The sequence below is a fragment of the Scardinius erythrophthalmus genome (genome assembly GCF_964197995.2).
Source record: "Scardinius erythrophthalmus genome assembly, chromosome: 20".
NCBI classification, from domain to species: domain Eukaryota; kingdom Metazoa; phylum Chordata; class Actinopteri; order Cypriniformes; family Leuciscidae; genus Scardinius; species Scardinius erythrophthalmus.
In genome coordinates this window covers 36,044,550-36,065,305 of record NC_138240.1, presented here as the reverse complement: position 1 = coordinate 36,065,305, position 20,756 = coordinate 36,044,550, and positions in this window count along the sequence as shown.

Genomic DNA, 20,756 nt, shown 5'->3' with positions numbered 1-20,756 from the left:
TCAGAGAAGAGAAGAGATGCTGCAAGAGGAAGATACAGTATTCTGATTCAAGATTATTAACACAATAATGATGTGCACCGATAAATCATTTAGAATAAACACTGCAATAAATGTAATTTAATGATGTGTAGCATGATAGAAGATTGGTTAAATTGTATGCATAATAGACCAAAACAAACCTCACTCTACTTCTAAAGTTATTTTCGGGTTTTAGCTGGTCACAAGTAAGTTTGTATTAAATAATGTTAGTATGCACTCATGTGATACGCAGTATGAATAATATATAACTTTTAGCTTAGGACAGACACAACGTAATTTTAGCTCTAGTTGGAGTTTGCAAATGATTTTTCTGGTGAGGAAATTACTGTTGTTTACTTGATATCATGCATGTATTGTGTGTGAAAAACAAAACATGTTTCCAGAAATCATCCAGTGTATAGTCCATGTCTGTGATCTATTGGTTGAGTAAAGAGTAATTTTATAGTCATTTAAGAATTTTATTTAATCAAGAAGACAAAAATAATTAAATGAAAAAACACCAGATTGCAGGATTAGACAAGACAACAACCAACGAAGAACTGAACAAGCTGAGGACTATAGTGGGATCATGAGAACTGAACAAGTAACAGGTAAAAACTTCATCAGAAACCATGGAAATGAAAATGAGTGGCTTAGAAAACTAATTCAAACACAGGACGAAAACAGAAGAAAACTTAATCAATGGAACAAATTCGCATCAAAATAATGTCCCAAAGAAGCAATAAGACAGGAGAAACATGACAATGCCCTTTTCCAGTGTCATTGCATGAGCATGTCACACACTGGGTAAAAATATAGATTTCTCAATTTAAATCGATTTAAATTGATTACAGCTTGGTACAAAAAGTGGTTTTGGGGTCTATATAGATCATTTTGCCCTTTATGACAACTGTTAGGGGGGTGAATTTTTGTATAACTCATCCGTTTAAATTATAAGCCTTAATAAAGTTGGGCATATTAACATGAGGAATGTCTCTAGCGGCCAGTCGATGAATTGCAGTTTCACTTCCGTGTTGGATTCAAGACAGAGACAGGAATGCTACCGCTTGCGCAGAACTGAACATTGTAGTGCACCTCCCATCCAATCCCATCGACATGTACCTGATGTGGGCCGGATCTGGGCCAACACTGGGCCAGTGTTGCTGTCAGGGAAGCTTTGTTACTTTTGATATGAATCAAGGTCTCAGATTTCAAATTTACCATCACAACCATTAGCACGATAGTTAGCTTGAAAAATAACTTTAGAGAGGAGTATTTTGATTAATATATGAACCATTTTACATATTCATATTTTTCTTTTACTTTTCTTCAATATTTTCGAATAAATCCATCAAGATTTAATGGCAGCAACCATTTAAGTTGTTTTATTTAAAAAAACGAATTGGAGAAGAAACATTATTATGTAATTATAAAGTTATTATTATAACTTTATTATGTTTAAAATGTACTTTATTTTAAGTGTTTATATTCAAACTAATTTAATCCTTCAATATTATAGTAATGTAGTAGTCAACCAACTGACATCGTGTTTAGTTACAGATATTTTTTCCTTGAGAAAATGTGCCTTTTGTACTTGATATATATCCAAAATAATCAATATTGAATCGGAATCTAATCGCTAGCTTGTGAATCTAAATGTAATCAAATCGTGACATTTGTGTCAATACCCATCTCTATAGTCAGCCCTATAGTGTGCATATAAATTGTCTTTTTTAAACACTGTGCTGGATTGTCATCTGTCATAAGTGGTATAAAGAAATAAGGAGAGTCACTTATATTTCTCTGCTGAAGTTGGAAACCCTAACTGTGATCAAATTTTGGTAACGATTTATCAAAGAATGAGCAGAATCTCAGAGCTCTCTGCCAGCTCACTCAAGTGTGTGGACTTTAATCGTGATATCAGTAATGGTTTAGCCCAGCCGTTGAGACCAGAAGATCAGATCAATCTGCCTATTACACACAGACAGAGCTTTGATCAAGCCGAGAGAAACAGAGCATTAAGCTGCGGTAGAAACAGAGGGATAGTTAAGAAAAAGAAATAAAAGGTGAGAATTCAAAAACAGCACGGGCAAATGTGTTTGGGTTTTATGGTGTGTGTGTGTGTGTGTGTGTAGATAAGTGGGAGTAAACAGAAATAAAGTGTGTGCACATGTAAGCTATTGTGGGTGTTATAATGTGTGCCACAAATGTTGAGGTATAAGGTCGTACTCTGTAATCATCTCCTCTTGCAGCCTCAGTCTTGAGAGGGCATTGAGAGATAATAGTGTCACGATAAGGGCGACTAAATAAGAACCAGAAACAATGAGGGTGTTTCTAACATTAAGAGCTCATGAGACACTTGGACAAAAAGAGAGAAGGAAATACAAATGCATGAATTTACAGGAAGAAACAATGAGAAGACGTACAGAAAATCTGACAGGGTAATAGGTCCTCTTGGTGAAGCATGTGCGTTTCATGGATTGCACTGTTGTCTGTCAAATGTCATGAACCCTTGAAGTCGACTCATAGCAAGCAATTGTGCGTTTAAAAGACGTCTAATAGCGTCCAAACACAGCAAGACGTCTAGGCAAAAACAAGGCAGAATTTGGGCTGTCAGTGAAAATTGAATAGACGTCTAAACCGTCGCCCAAGAACAGACGAGTCATCAATAAGATAACAAAGACCTTTTAATCACTGTTGACTTTTCTTCCATGATGGAATATCATACATCTCGCAAGTAATTTAGCCAAAAACGACATGTATCCAAATTCAAGGTTATTTTGTCTAGAAGTGTGTTACTCAGAGCCGGACTATATCGGGTGTATAGTTAAACTAGACGGTGAAATGACGGCTATTGCTGGCTGGGAATATCTGTGAGGCTACGCCATGACTTCTGTGCTTTCAATTTTGTTTGGAGAGGAGCATTTTCTAAAAATACTCTGAATGGACACGAGTCTGATCTCAGTCTGTTCTCAGTGTCTTCCCTGTCCAGTCGTGTCTCATCTGGCCTCGTCTCAGCCTGTCCGGTCCATCAGTCTGTGGCTGGTTGGATCTTGTTTCTTTGTTGTTGTATCGTGATCATTCGTTTTTGGAATGAGTTGGAGTGACCATGGCTTTAGAAATCTTGGACTGATTTTTATAAGTAGTTTATGACTTAGTAGATCCTGCAAGTATTTTGTGTGACTGACGTGATGTGCATGTTTGCATTTGCAGTTCAGTCATAGTGACTTCATTTAGTCTCATCACCAATTAGGAGATTATCTTTTTCATTTTTTGATTGAATGTTATGCAAAAATCTATGGAAGCTTGTTTCCGCCACTGAATAATAAATAAATAATAATAATTGCGACTTTACAATTCTGACTTTTTTTCTCACTATTGCGATATATCAAGTCAGAATTGTGACTTTTTTTCTCACAATTGCGATATATCAAGTCAGAATTGTGACTTTTTTTCTCACAATTGCGAGATATTAAGTTAGAATTGTGAGAAATAAAGTCACAATTCTGAGATATAAAGTCGCAATTGCGAGATATAAAAGTTGCAATTCTGAGAAATAAAGTCAGAATTGCATGATATAAAGTCGCAATTGCGTGTTATAAAGGTAGAATTGTGAGATATAAACTATTCTGAGGTAAAAAAAACAACATTTCCTTAGAATAGGACTTAATATCTCTTAATATCAGAATTGCGAGATATAAACTCGCAATTATGTGTTATAAAGTCAGAATTGCATGATATAAAGTTGCAATTGCGAGAAAAAAGGTCAGAATTCTGACTTTATAACACGCAATTGCGACTTTATTTCATGCAATTGCGACTTTATTTCACGCAATTCTGACTTTATATCTCGCAATTCTGACTTTATAACACGCAATTGCGACTTTATTTCACGCAATTGCGACTTTATTTCACGCAGTTCTGACTTTATAACACGTAATTGCGACTTTATTTCACGCAATTCTGACTTTATTTCACGCAGTTCTGACTTTATAACACGCAATTGCGACTTTATTTCACGCAATTCTGACTTTATATCTCGCAATTCTGACTTTATAACAGGCAATTGCGACTTTATTTCACGCAGTTCTGACTTTATAACACGCAATTGCGACTTTATTTCACGCAATTCTGACTTTATATCTCGCAATTCTGACTTTATAACACGCAATTGCGACTTTATTTCACGCAATTCTGACTTTATATCTCGCAATTCTGAGAAATAAAGTCAGAAGTATTTCACGCAATTCTGACTTTATTTCACGCAGTTCTGACTTTATAACACGCAATTGCGACTTTATTTCACGCAATTCTGACTTTATATCTCGCAATTCTGACTTTATTTCACGCAATTGCGACTTTATTTCACGCAGTTCTGACTTTATAACACGCAATTGCGACTTTATTTCACGCAATTCTGACTTTATATCTCGCAATTCTGACTTTATAACACGCAATTGCGACTTTATTTCACGCAATTCTGACTTTATATCTCGCAATTCTGAGAAATAAAGTCAGAATTGCGAGATGTAAACTCGCAATTCTGAGAAATAAAGTCACAATTATCTTTTGAAATGTTTTATTTTGTGGCGGAATCAAGCTTCCATAAAAATCAGCATTATTCAGCAACTAATTTTTTTTTAAAAAAACTAAAGTTCTGTTATATTTGTTATTTGGCAAAACAAGACATGTTTTGGCTAATTATATTTCCAAGAAAATCTTCAGTGTATGAAACGAGTGTTTATCTCAACAGAACCGTCAGCATTCAGATTGACATGTCCTGGTATCTGGAAACCGGCGGTTATCATGGCATTGAACTGTGCTGTCAGGTCTGATGGATGTGTGTGTGATTGCTGTTGTCATCTGTCTCCTGTCTGTAATATAACTCAGGCTAGTGTAATTTTCCAAGACCCAGGGAGAACCTGTCTAACTATATTTTGCATACCTTGCTGAAATACTCCCAGTATTTTTTGTTTTGGATGCTGACTGTGATTTCAGTGTGGATGAGCATCCTTCATGGTCCTGGAGCTGAAGTCCAATCAACTTGTAATGGTTAGACTGATAGTGGGACTAGAACAACTATAAGCCCGTCTATTGGCCCAATGGTGCGTGTTACAGTCTTTCCTTTTATGCAACACAACAAGATTAAATGAAATACATTTTCTCTTATGTATTACCTCGTTATTTCATCTGACTCCATAAATGAAAAAGGTTTTAATGATATCTGGGCATCATTAAAAGTGAGCGAATGTTTGATTATTCTTTTTAACTCTTTAATTAAGTTTTACCTGCTTAGATTAGGAAACTATATCACTCAGAGTTCCTGGCGTCTTTCGCAGGTCTCACGACACAATCTCACCAGTTTTAATTGAGGTAATTGGCTATAATACCTTAGACGGTCGGATTCACCCTTAATCAAAGATACTTTGATAGCCACCATGGAATTGCATTGAACTTAATTTAATCTAATCGTTTTACTTCAGTAGAGGTTTTGGCCACTATTATAAATGTGAGTCGACCAACTTTACTTCTCTTATAATAGCTCTGGATTGGCCAAGCCCGTGATTTCTCATGTACACTTTTCTAAAGTAACATTAAATTAAAACAGAGGTAATTAGACACACCCAGATTTAGGTTGATCAAACAGCGTTCGCTGCCCTAAACGGAAATAACTCGCCTCTGCATCCAAAGTACACTTGAAATGATGGCAAATATTAGTCGCCATTAATCTGACGCAAAACTTGTGGGAATATATGAATCCGATAATCTAAATGGGAAAACAATCTTAGAGTCAGTCAGAATAAAATCAAATGTTTACAATTTATTGACCAGATAATAGAGCAATAATTCAAAATCCAATTCATACAATAAAATCAACGGTCAATCAACTACAGTAACAATAATTCTGAAATCGAGGAAATAAAAGAAACATTTACCTGGCAATGAAAACTACACACAGCGGTCATGTGGGACGTCAACCTACAGACTCCTTTTACTTATAAACACAGATAATTCAATATTCTTACCAAATGGTGGCGTCTGTCATTAGGTCCCCTATTGAGGGGTTCACAGCTGTGAGATCAGGATTTGTACTTGAATGGGTTTTTGTTTTCCACACAGGAGGTATAGTCTGAATGGAGGATCTGGGGGAGGGAACACCTTTAACTTCTTTTAGCTTTTCATTAGCATGCATATTTACTTTATGTACACACTTAACATTGCATAGGTTTTCAGTGAGTTTTAGGTGAGGAGGAGAAGAGGGAGGAGAGGGAGATTGTCCAAGTGAGGTGTGAGCTGCGTCTCGGATGTTGCTGTTACATACGCAGGAGAGAGTTCAAATGTTAAACAAACATTCATCAAACTATCATTACTTTGTGGTTTTAGTAGTTGTTAATGGTTAGCGTTAGCAATAGCCACTTTTCCACTTTCAGGCCAGGGCTAACCAGGGCTAACAGCACGCCGGGCGGGGCCAATAGCCTCGAACCTGGAGCTGTGAGGCTAACATCAAGGTGTTTCCACTGTTGTTTCCCTAAAACCCACCCTTAACACACCTCTCTGTAACAAATGTCACACAACTAGCTGACTGAAAACTACATAAAAAGAGAACATAAGTTATATGAATTAACCAGAGTATAATTTTTTACAAGTCCAGGGCTGTGTCCGAAATCGTCCCCTAAACCCTTAAAAAGGGCAATATTTGAGGGGGCAGCCATTTGTAGTGGTGTGTGAAGCCATAGTGGACGTTATTGAGTGCACTCATTCAATCCCACAATGCACTGCAATAATGAGTGCCATTTCACCAGAAGATGGCGCCGCAGCTGAATCATACATCCATCCATTCTCCAAACCGCTGGTCCAATGTGGCTACAGCGTAATATCATACAGGAATAAATTTCTTTTTAATCGATTATTAAATTGTTTAATTAAGGTTTATGCATGCTAGTTTATATGACAGAGTTCAAGATAAATCTTTTTATCTTACTTCTGGAGCTGCCAGTTTGCTCAGTTTCAAATGATTATTAAACAGCAAGCACCAACTATGCAAAAGCGGCACTCAGTATCCGAATTCACTCACTCGTTTTCATTCACTCCTTCAATGAACTATATTAGTGGAGTAATGTAGGGAATCACAATGGTTAGCAAATGTAGCCTTTAGCATTGCATACAGTGATCTGAATCCCCACTGCAATTGGACGTTATTTTAAAGGGGTGGTATAATGCCCTTTTCACAAGATGTAAAATAAGTCTCTGATGTCCCCAGAGTGTGTGTGTGAAGTTTTAGCTCAAAATAACCCACAGATATTTTTATATAGCATGTTAAAATTGTCACTTTTTGAGGGTGAGCAAAAATGCCTCATTTTCTGTCTGTCCCTTTAAATGCAAATGAGCTGCTGCTCCTGGCACAGGGGGCGGAGCTTCAACAGCTTGTGTCCTTTTACCTCACACACACATGCACTGAACATTTCAAAAACTTTTAGCCTTTTACATGTATGTTCAAACCAGAGTCAGACAATGATGGAGAGACTCAAGAAGTGACAACATGTAGACAACCTTTCTGAATGGTTAGTTGATGATTTATGTAGCTGATGTGTAGTTATCTTCTAGTCATTGATTAGCATATTCTGTCTTAATAATCTATAAATCAGGGATGGGCAACTTAGGTCCTGGAGGGCCACTGTCCTACAGAGTTTAGCTCCAACCCTAATCAAACACACCTGAACAAGCTAATCAAGGTCCTCAGGATTACTAGAAAGTTACAGGCAGGTGATTTTTTCAGGGTTGGAGCTAAACTCTGTAGAACAGTGGCCCTCCAGGACCGAAGTTGCCCATCCCTGCTATAAATCATGTTCCCGGGGGCGGGGTTTATGTAAATTCTAGGGTTAGTGATGTCTCTAACCTGTGAAGAAGCTGATTGTAGTCTCTACCAGCTGTTTGTTGTAGTCCTTAGTGATTTCTTTAAAAGCAAATATCTCCCTTTGCTTTGAACTTTGAGCGTTGTAACTTTGCAGATGTTGTTTATGATCAAACAGCAACATTACACACTAACTAAAGTTAGAAAAGTCAAATCATAATCAACCACCCCTTTAAACACTTGCTGGTGTCTGAAAGTGAGTTTGAGCTGAAACTTTGATTTACGTGTCAGAAATGTTGAGGATAGCCTGCTATAATAACATGGGAAATGAGCAGCGGTGTTGACGCCTCCTGACTCGGGTCTTACCCACTCCTTCAGCCCCAGTACGCCCAGCTTTGGACCAAGCTATTAGGTGATCACGGGAATATAATAATTGTCTTTTTGTAGGGGAAGATAAAAAATAATATCTTTGCTTTCAAATTACAAATAAAAATAAGAGAAAATGTGCAAATTATCTCTCAATTTTCTCAAATTTAACTCTCAAAGTTTAAAGTTATCAAAAATTAGCACAAAAATGTATAATTTCAGTTATTTCAGTGATATTTTTACATTCCATGTTTCCCTGTGTGTGTGTGTGTGTGTGTGTGTGTGTGTGTGTGTGTGTGTGTGTGTGTGTGTGCGTTTGGTTTATATTACATTGTGGGAACCAAATGTCCCCACAAGGATAGTAAAACCTGAGATCACCTCCATTGTGGGGACCAGCCAGCGGTCCATGAGGGAAATGGGTTAATAAACATACTAAATGATATATTTTTGAAAATGTAAAAATGCAGAAAGGTGTGTGTGATGGGTAGGTTTAGGGGTAGGGTTAGTGTAAGGAGAGAGAATATACAGTTTGTACCGTATAACAACCATTAAGTCTATGGAGAGTCCCCACAAAGATGGTGAACCAGTGTGTGTGTGTGAGTGTGTGTGTTCCTTTGATTGATTCATGCCGTTCACCTTTTGTTCATTAATTAACTCATTAGTTCCCTTTGTTTGCTCTATAAGCCCTCAGTTTGAGTTAGTTCTTTTGTCCGGTATTGTTTGTGTTGAGTGTGTAGTTTTGGCTCATATTCTCCTGTGTGTTCTCCTCTGTGATTAAAAGACTCTTTGACTTGTGCATGTTTGACTACACGTTTCAATACATTGTTCATGGAACATTTTAGTTGGACAGTTTTTTAAATGTTACTAATTGTTTCAGAACGTTCAGAGAACATTCAAAAGTGACGTTCCAATAATATTTGAAGAATTACAAAATGGAACGTTCCATTAAAACATTTAAAAAAACTGGTTGTTTTGAACATTCAAAGAACATTAGCAAATAACATTTTAATGGGAACGTTAATAAAACGTTATTAGAACGTATTTCTGTTAGCTGGGTTGAAACAGTATGATTAATAATGCTACATTTTTCTAAATGTCATAATCATTTGTTAACAAACAAGTATTCATTACTTCAATGAACTCATTGTTTCTGCATTAAATTATTACATTGTTTAAATTAATAAATTTTTCGCTAACTGTGATTTTGTATATGTACATTTCTGAAATGCATAACTTAGACAGTTTCCTCTGATAACAGATCTCTCTAAATTGTAATGTGGACTCATGCATTTTCAGTAAAGCTGCTTTGAAATGATGTGTATTGTGGAAAGCGTTAGAAATAAATGAGAATTGAATTGAATTAATAAAAGATAGGATTTATATGTAAATTGCCCTCAGCCTTCCAAAAACAAAAAACACCCTCCCTGCTCCACCAGAGTCTGTGTGTCATTGTGCGGCATGTCTTTGCCAGTTTAAGCAATCAGACGTCTGACTGGCACCACTGTGTTAAACTCTCTCAGACTGGGGGTGTGTGTGTGTGTGTGTGTGTGTGTGTGTGTTCGATGTGCAACCGGCTAGTTAAACCTGAGTGGTGATCGATGGAGGACTCAGCCAGAGCGGAGGCCTGGAGAGATGAAGACACACACACACACACACACACACACACACACACACACACACACACACACACACACACACAAGCGTGGTCATGCAGAAAGGACTGTTGAAAGGAACAACACATGGTAAGCTCAGTTGTACAAACAAGCATGGTATTGATCAGAAACGCTCACAAGACTATTTATACATGTACACGAACACAAACACTTATCCACAGCACAACCATCACAGGCTCCTTAAATAGACATGGCTCTCCGTTCGCTGCCTGACTGGACCCGTATCATTCTCATCAGGTGTATCTGAAGGAGATCACAGTGTGAACTCTATCATCTGAGACGCACCAGCTGGATCTGCAACTGAGCCGCTCACAAAATCCATTCATTTCTTCATTTATGCAATATACAAAAGAGGATGAGACTTTATGCAGACCGCTTGAACACATGAGTTACATTTGTTCTTTTAAAGGACATTTTTTTCCATTAATATTATTTTTGTATTGTAAGTATGTCTTTTTTATTATTTTTATGTCTTAAATGTGTTTACAATTTTTTAGCTTAAGACCTTTTTTGTGAATTAAAAAGTTTAAGCTTAAATGGATGCAGTCAATCGTTGCTTGTTCTTAATAATTGCGTCTTTGCAGAACTTGACTTTATGTAATTTAAATAAAGTACTTTATGAAATGAATGAGTGTATTATTTAAGAATGATGCCCCTTGCTTGCTTAAATTATCCGTGTTAGTTTGGAAGCTGCATTCCCTTCTTTCTTACTTTTACTTACTTACTCTAGTTTAACATTTATAATGCAGTTTCTAGAGTAAGCCAAATCTACATGAATATCTTCATTACTTTATTATCACCTTTTCTTATTTTTCCCTTGACAATTCTTTCACTCCCAAGAACAGACGAATAGAAACACGTTACACACGATATTAAACTTCATGATGAAACATAAGTACCAACATCTTTTCTTATACATCTGAGATCTTTCCATATGTACATCTGAGTTTTACAGATTATCCATATAGAATAAAAAGGGGCGGGTCTTGGTTCTGTGCATCAGTTGTTGATTGGATGTTGAAATGTGGGCGTGACCTTGTGGGGGCGGGGCTTCAGAGCACTAAAGGATTGGTGAAGTCCTGCATCATCAGAGTTTTGATTACATTTTGTTTAAACTATGAAGTCAAACCATTTTTTATAAGAATTAAACATATGCACAGATTAATCGTTCACACTAAGATCTATAACATGCATTCGAAAATAGATGAATTTCCATTTCAGTCCAACTGAGTAATGAGGCTTGTGTTTGTGGAGTCGCCCGTTTTCTTCCACACATTCAGAGGCTCTCTGCTCTTTGTTACGATCTCACATTGGTGGTTTTAGTTTGGTTTATTTGTATGGGTGATGTGTGTGTCTGACCTGTCAGTGTGTTTAGAACAACATTAAGAGCTCTTCTCTGTGAGCACTGCTTCTGTTAGCAGGGCTTTTGCTTGAAGAGGGTCATGAGGGCTTCATCTGGGATGTTTTCAGGAGGTGAGAGCTCTCCTCTGAACGCTATCTGCCTAATTCAGAAGATTCATTCACACTATTGCTTGAAACCACACACTGATCAAATGTGTACCTTGAGTGCATAGTAAGGTGGATAAAGTGCACTTAAGAGTATTGCTCATTTACTTGAAATCCAACAAGTGCATTGTTATACAAAGTTGAATTTAAACATTAAACAATGTAAACATACTTTAAAATACTCTTATTTTTAATCTAAGTTTAAGGAAATATTTATTTACAGTTTTTCTCCATTGGTTTGGCTCATTTCTTGAAACAGAAATGACATTCTCAAAACAACATGGACAAACCTCCAAACCACTTGGCAATTATTCACAACAGAATTGAATTTCTCATTCATTTCATCAAATTGCAAATGTCTAAGTACATGTCTCAATGTCTCAGTACATCTTTGCAAATGATTAAGTACAGGTAGCCTACATTTAGCACAATTTCCAAGTGAATAGATCTTGTTGATCTAAACTGATTGTTGATTCTCAGTCTAATGGTTGTTCGCTCCAAAACGTGTCAGCGTCATTTCATTGTATAAGCCATCACATGCACAATAGTCTGTTCAATTGTCAAAATTAGTCAAAAACATAATACCATTAATACCATATGTGTGTGTATATATATATATACATCCCCAGTCTTGGCCCATACAATACACAGAAGCTCCTCATCTTCTTGGACCGCCTTCATTTTGATTTGATCCCTGAAAAGGAGAGAGGCCTCATAGGGCCTCACCTACCACAATATGTCATTGTATGGGACAATGTGAATTTCCACCGTGGCCCGCTCATCAGGGCCTGGTTCACTACTCATCCAAAGATGGTCATGGTGTTCCTACCACCTTACTCTCCTTTCCTCAATCCTATTGAGAAGTGTTTCTCTGCTTGGATCAGAGGTCCCTGCTCCATGCAATGGACGCTGCATGTGAGGATATTACAGGAGATCAGTGTAGGGGATGGTTGCGACATGCACACCGTTTCTTCCCTCGTTGCATCGCAAGGGAGAATATACGCAGTGGTGTGGACGAGAATCTGTGGCCAGACAGACAGCAGTGTGTGGATGAGGAGGGTGAGGACGGTGGCCAGGAGGGTGAGGACAGCGACCAGTGAAGAACTGTTAGTTGTGAAACTCCAGCTTTATTTACGGCACTGTAGGCTGCATATCATTTTCATTGTTTTTTGTTTGTGTTTATATTACAGTATATTATGCTGTATACATTTTCTTTTTACTCTGATGTATGGAAGTTACTTTATGTGTGTGAATGATAATGGTTACAATTTCCTTGGCAGTATGAGTGCAATGTGTGATGTCAAACCTTGGAGGCTACTCTTACCCTAAAATCCTATTTCTTTTTTTCAGTTTTATACACAATTGTATTCTGTTAGTTAGACAAAAAAAAGTACAGTTACCATTGTCAATGAAGGACTGGGCTAAGACTGAAAGGTGGACATTAGGGATATTTCAATGGTCCTCTGCCATAGTGACAAAACATCTAAACATTTTGACTTGCAGTGCTTACACAATGCCAAAGGGACGAAGCATTTTGGGGGCACTGACTGTTTAAATGAGAAGGAAATTTAGTTTTGACACATGAGTGAACTGTTTTGGGAGAGGTATGAACTTTTGCAGGTGAACCATGGTGTTGTGCCGAACCATCCTTATTATGGCAAAAGCACCAAGAGTGTTGAGAACGTCCGGTCTGTTTCAAGAAATGAGCCAAAGCAATTGAGAAGGATCTTTGCCATTTCCGTGGCACTGACTCTTTATATGGGAAACAAATTTAGTTTTGAAGCATGAGTGAACAGTTTTAGGAGAGATATGAGCTTTTGCAAGTGAGCTATAGTGTTGTGCTGAACTGTAAGACTGTTTTGCCAAATGATCTTAGAGTTTTGAGAATGTAATTTCTGTTTCAAGAAATGAGCCAAACCAATGGAGAAAAACTGTAATATACTTAAAGTTTTAAAAACTTGAAGTTTCTCACTTCAAATTAGTTTTATAGACAGACAGACCGACAGACAGACAGACAGATAGATAGATATATAGGGATACAGATAGATAGATAGATAGATAGATAGATAGATAGATAGATAGATAGATAGATAGATAGATAGATAGATAGCAAGTAGACAGACAGACAGACAGACAGATAGACAGATAGATAGATAGATAGATAGATAGATAGATAGATAGATAGATAGATAGATAGATAGTCACGGGATGACGAAAATACAAAAGGTGCGAGGACTCAAGTGCGGGAGAATGATAATATTTATTAAAGAAAAACAAATACAAAAACAAAACCCACGGGGGGGAAAACAACTAGTAAAATACAAACTAAAACAGAACATAAACTTACAAGGGAATCACAGGGTACGGGAAACATTAGACAACGAACCGACACAGACTGCAAACAAGAGGGGACTAATAAAAGGAAACAAATCAAGAGGGAACAGGTGGAAGAACTCAAACAATAATCAGATAACAAGGGGGAGGGACCAGACAATGACATGAGCACATGGCTCAAAATTACAAAACACCCATGTGCAGCACAAGACAGGACAGGCATGTGACATTACCCCCTCTCTACGGAGCGGCTACCAGACGCTCCATCAGACCAGGGCGGGACGGGAGGGACAAACCTGGGCGGGATGGGAGGGACAGACCTGGGCGGGACGGGTGGGACAGACCTGGGCGGGACGGGAGGGACAGACCAGGGCGGGACGGGAGGGACAGGCCAGGGCGGAGCAGACAGTCCAACGGGCGGCCAGGGCGGAGACGACCCCTCGAGCAGCCAGGGCGGAGACGACCCCTCGGGCGGCCAGGGCGGAGCAGATGGTCCATCGGGCGGCCAGGGCGGAGACGACCCCTCGGGCGGCCAGGGCGGAGACGACCCCTCGGGCGGCCAAGGAACAGGCACCGGCTCAGGAACAGACACCACCGGCTCAGACACCACCGGCTCAGGAACAGACACCACCGGCCCAGGAACAGACACCACCGGCTCAGACACCACCGGCTCGGGAACAGGCACCGGCTCAGGAACAGACACCACCGGCTCAGACACCACAGGCTCGGGAACAGATACCACCGGCTCGGGAACAGACACCACCGGCTCGGGAACAGATACCACCGGCTCAGGAACAGACACCACCGGCTCAGACACCACCGGCTCTGGAACAGATACCACCGGCTCAGGAACAGACACCACCGGTTCAGACACTGGAACTGGCACCACCGACTCAGGCACTGGAGCTGGCACCACCGACTCAGGCACTGGAGCTGGCACCACCGACTCAGGCACTGGAGCTGGCACCACCGACTCAGGCACTGGAGCTGGCACCACCGACTCAGGCACTGGAGCTGGCACCACCGACTCAGGCACTGGAGCTGGCACCACCGACTCAGGCACTGGAGCTGGCACCACCGACTCAGGCACTGGAACTGGCACCACCGACTCAGGCACTGGAACTGGCACCACCGACTCAGGCACTGGAACTGGCACCACCGACTCAGGCACTGGAACTGGCACCACCGGATCAGGCACTAAAAACTGGCACCACCGGCTCAGGCACTGGAACTGGCACCACCGCCTCAGGCACTGGAACTGGCACCACCGGCTCAGGCACTGGAACTGGCACCACCGGCTCATGTACTGGAATTGGCACCACCGGCTCAGGCACTGGAACTGGCACCACCGGCTCAGGCACTGGAACTGGCACCACCGGCTCAGGCACTGGAACTGGCACCACCGGCTCAGGCTCAGGAACAGACGCCACCGGCTGAGGCTCAGGAACAGACGCCACCGGCTGAGGCTCAGGAACAGACGCCACCGGCTGAGGTTCAGGAACAGACACAGGCTCGACGGCGGCCATCTTGTCAGGGGACACAGGCTCGGCAGGCGTGACGTGAACAGGCTCGGCGGCGGCCTTCTTGTCCGAAGACACAGGCTCGGCAGGCGTGACGTGAACAGGCTCGGCGGCGGCCATCTTGTCCGAAGACACAGGCTCGGCAGGCGTGACGTGAACAGTCTCTGGCTGGGCAGACATGACGTGAACACTCTTGGCGGCGGCCCTTTTGTCCGAAGACACAGGTTCGGCGTCGACCATCTTGTCCGAAGACACAGGTTCGGGAACAGTCTCTGGCTGGGCAGACGTGACGTGAACAGTCTCTGGCTGGGTAGACGTGACGTGAACAGTCTCTGGCTAGGTAGACGTGACGTGAACAGTCTCTGGCTGGGCAGACGTGACGTGAACAGTCTCCGGCTGGGTAGACGTGACGTGAACAGTCTCTGGCTGGGCAGACGTGACGTGAACAGTCTCTGGCTGAGCAGACGTGACGTGAACAGTCTCTGGCTGGGCAGACGTGACGTGAACCGTCTCTGGCTGGGCAGACGTGACGTGAACCGTCTCTGGCTGGGCAGACGTGACGTGAACAGTCTCTGGCTGGGCAGACGTGACGTGAACCGTCTCTGGCTGGGCAGACGTGACGTGAACCGTCTCTGGCTGGGCAGACGTGACGTGAACAGTCTCTGGCTGGGCAGACGTGACGTGAACAGTCTCTGGCTGGGCAGACGTGACGTGAACAGTCTCTGGCTGGGCAGACGTGACGTGAACCGTCTCTGGCTGGGCAGACGTGACGTGAACAGTCTCTGGCTGGGCAGACGTGACGTGAACCGTCTCTGGCTGGGTAGACGTGACGTGAACAGTCTCTGGCTGGGCAGACGTGACGTGAACAGTCTCTGGCTGAGCAGACGTGACGTGAACAGTCTCTGGCTGGGCAGATGTGACGTGAACCGTCTCTGGCTGGGCAGACGTGACGTGAACAGTCTCTGGCTGAGCAGACGTGACGTGAACAGTCTCTGGCTGGGCAGATGTGACGTGAACCGTCTCTGGCTGGGCAGACGTGACGTGAACAGTCTCTGGCTGGGCAGACGTGACGTGAACAGTCTCTGGCTGGGTAGACGTGACGTGAACAGTCTCTGGCTGGGCAGACGTGACGTGAACAGTCTCTGGCTGAGCAGACGTGACGTGAACAGTCTCTGGCTGGGCAGACGTGACGTGAACCGTCTCTGGCTGGGCAGACGTGACGTGAACCGTCTCTGGCTGGGCAGACGTGACGTGAACCGTCTCTGGCTGGGCAGACGTGACAGATCGCTGGGGTGGCGCAGGCAGTGCGAGCAGCTCAGGCGGGGCCGGCAGAGCAGGACGCCTGGGCGGCGCGGGTAGAGCAGGACACCGGGGCGGTGCATCAAGGATGGCAGTCACCACCGGGATGGTCTCCATATTAGGAGCCACCGGACTCGGGATCACCGGACTCGGGACCACCGGAACAGGGACGGAGGGAGCCTTTCTCCTCCTCCTGCGTCTTGGGACCACCGGAACTGGGACCACCGGAACTGGGACCACCGGGCTCGGGACCACCGGGCTCGGGACCGCCGGACTCGGGACCACCGGACCCGGGACCACACCCCTGGCAATTCTCCCCCGATGGCGAATAAGACCCTCTACCATCGCCACAAAACTGACCCGATCAAATGCTCTTCGGATCAGCCAGTCCATCGGTTCGTCAAGTGCATGATTGAATAAATCCTTAAGTGCCTCCTCGCCAAGGTTCAGCCCCACAGCTGCACTACAGAACCTCTGGCTGAACTCTCTTACCTCCGTCCCCTGCTGACGGAGGGAGACTAGCTCATTAAATTGAAGAATCCACTCCCATTGCGGACAGGAGACTGGTTGCGCCTCTCTTCTCCGCTGAGTCCTCATTTGGTCGGTTCGTTCTGTCACGGGATGACAAAAATACAAAAGGTGCGAGGACTCAAGTGCGGGAGAATGATAATATTTATTAAAGAAAAACAAATACAAAAACAAAACCCACGGGGGGGAAAACAACTAGTAAAATACAAACTAAAACAGAACATAAACTTACAAGGGAATCACAGGGTACGGGAAACATTAGACAACGAACCGACACAGACTGCAAACAAGAGGGGACTAATAAAGGGAAACAAATCAACAGGTGGAAGAACTCAAACAATAATCAGATAACAAGGGGGAGGGACCAGACAATGACATGAGCACATGGCTCAAAATAACAAAACACCCATGTGCAGCACAAGACAGGACAGGCATGTGACAATAGATAGATAGATAGATAGATAGATAGATAGATAGATAGATAGATAGATAGATAGATAGATAGATAGATAGATAGATAGATAGATAGCAAGTAGATAGACAGATATATAGACAGACAGACAAACAGATAGATAGATAGATAGATAGATAGATAGATAGATAGATAGATAGCAAGTAGATAGACAGATATATAGACAGACAGACAGACAGATAGATAGATAGATAGATTGTTTAAAGTTTAAATGTTTAAAGTAAATATTGTGCAATTTTATAACTATTGCATACAATAAAATATGCTGTAGATTTTACTCTTCAATAAAATAGAATATAAATAAAATCAATCCATCTTGACTCCAGTGACGTACAGCTGTTTTAGGATGAATCGCTTTACATGTTGAAGTTTCAGTCAGAGACAGGCAGGGTCACTCTCTCTCTCTCTCTCTCTCTCTCTCTCTCTCTCTCTCTCTCTCTCTCTCTCTCTCTCTTCCCTTTTCTTCCCGTTTCTTTAATTTCATGACCCATCCACGGCTCTATTTCTCCTCCTCACTCAAACACACAGACTCGTTTGTAAAAATCACTTGACAGCTTGTTATTTTGCAATGACTTGTAATGGTTGATAAATGCTCCACAAATATGGGAAACATCAGAGATGGGAAAGGTTAATAGACAGTAGAAGTTTTCATGTTTTTTGATAATGAAATTCAATTCACTTCCAATGTATTTGTATAGTGCTTTACAAATCGCTTTACAGAGAACAGAAGAGTGTCGTAAACCCCCAGAGAGCAAAACCACCATGACAAGAGAAAACTCCTGTTTCATGCTGAGGAAAACAACATGTACAGTATAAATATGATGTGAGTAAATGACACTCAGTGATTATTATAATAAATATGAGTGTGTTATTTATGTACTGCTCAGTGGTATTGTAACGGTGGCTGTTTCATGGCGTTTTCACAGCTGAGAGTCGCACCGAGGTCCAAACCAAAGTTCATGTTTTAATGCAAGAATGAATGAACAGACGCATATCGTTGCCAGTATACTGTTATTATTACAGCATTACTACCTGCTGCTCCAACTATACTCGAGGCTAGCTCAAATCCGCCAAATAAACGTCCTCGTTGTGCGAACATTTGATCATCGCCGGCAGGAAAGGAGGAGAAGACTCAAGCAATCCTGCGGGAACCACCGGATCTTCCTGTAAATGGTCTGAAAGTCCGAAGCATATGTGGAAAATGTGTTCAAACTAGAAACAAACTAAACCTTTGCTCGTTTGATCCGGACCGAGATTACCTCTTTACGTCTGACCAGATTTCGTCTGTTTGGTCCTGACCATGGTCAAGGGTTTCACACCTGTCATTTTGATTCGGATCAAACTGAAAAGTCCGAACATCCGGACCAGACAAGGTAGGTGTGAAAGGGCCCTAAGAGAAATAAAAGTGGGATCCAGATGCTTCAAACATTCATTCAAACAAACATAATAAAAGTAAATCCAGGCAAAACTGATAAATGACATGGGCAAGGAAGACAAACAAAACTGACAACAAGCGTGCACACATAACATCCATAGAAGGACAACAGACCAAGAACATGAGAAACACTGGGATATATTTACACTCAAGGGGAGATTGGCGAACAAGATGCACCTGGGAACAATCATGAACTAATCAACAAGAAAAACTACAAAGGACTACAAAACATGGCACAGAACAGGAAATAACAAAAGTCCACACAAGACAAGGGGAACACAAGACAGGAATCGTGACAGGTATAGTCTAGGGGCCTGTACTATGTTTGGGTGAACTATTTCTTTGAAGCTCTTTTGTGTGTGTGTGTGTTGATAAAGCAGGAATGTGGAGTGGCAGCTTGTTGCAGTCACACACCCTACGCCAGGGCCTGTACCATGAAGCCGGTTTAGGGGATAGCCAGGGGCCTGATGTATAAACGTTGCGTACGCACAAAATGGGCATAGAAATATGCGGGCGCATTTTTCCACGCACATATCAGGATTTATAAAAAATAAACTTGGCGTAAATAAGTGCGCACCGTAAGGATGCTCTTGATCGTGCGTACGCACTCTTTTAGAAGAGTATGTGTTTTGGCGACACCAACTGGCCCAAATAGCAATAACTATTTAAAATGAAAAACTTCTAAATTATCCTATTACATTACCCAATAAATCAAATTGCATCAACCTGAATTATCATTATCAGCATTCTTAACCAGGGGCCATATTTGGAGGTTAAGACCGCCTATTTTGAATATGTATGATCTCCCTGCATATTAATACGACTGATAATTGTCATTGATCTGTTTGGCTAAAAATGGAAGAATATGCCATTCAAATTAATGGAGAACACTTAAACATGAAATCATTACTGAGAAGTTACAACATTTTTTATATTCAAATTCAATCAATAGAAATATTTGTTGTGCATGGATGCAATGTTTTTGAACACTTTTCCTGTAGCGTGCTGTGTTTTAATGTTTTAACCACAGAGATAATTTCTTATCATGATAATACAAGATTGTCTGAGAAAATAGTTTCGTGCAAATAACATTCTGTTTCCATTAAAAATATAAACAATTAAAAATACAATTCGGCCAGTGGAAAAGATGAAATGTATTTTACACTATTTGATTTATGTATTCAAAAACAAGACAAGGATAGGCAAGTACATTATTTTTATTAATGTAATGTGTCTTGTACCGTTAAACGTTATCACGTGGATGAATAATCATATGCAAATGATATGCAGATGAGGATATGCATAGTAAAACTAGGCGTTGTAAGCTCCATATATGGTTATATCAGGGTGGAGACGCATGTGCGCACAATCTTCCGCTGACTGGGATTTATAAAGTGAATTCTGCGCAGGTTCTGGCGTACGAACGGTTTAGTAAGTATGAATATTTTTTTGCATACGCCATTTTGGCTTTCGGGCGCACGTACACTTTTAGTAAGGTTCCTACGCACAGTTTTATAAATGAGGCCCCAAGTGTGTTTCAGGTTAGTTTGCACCAACTCTGGGTTTTAGGCACCATGAAAGTGGTTTGGCTTTTAGCTTGTTCATCACCATAGTAACTAACGCTCCAAGGTAAACTGGTCTGGGTCAGGTGATGTTCCAGGTGAGAGGTTGCAAACCAAACTTGGACCAATTCACAGCTGATTGTGTCACATGTCTGATGCGATAAAGTCACTCCACTTGTTTCCACTCTAAG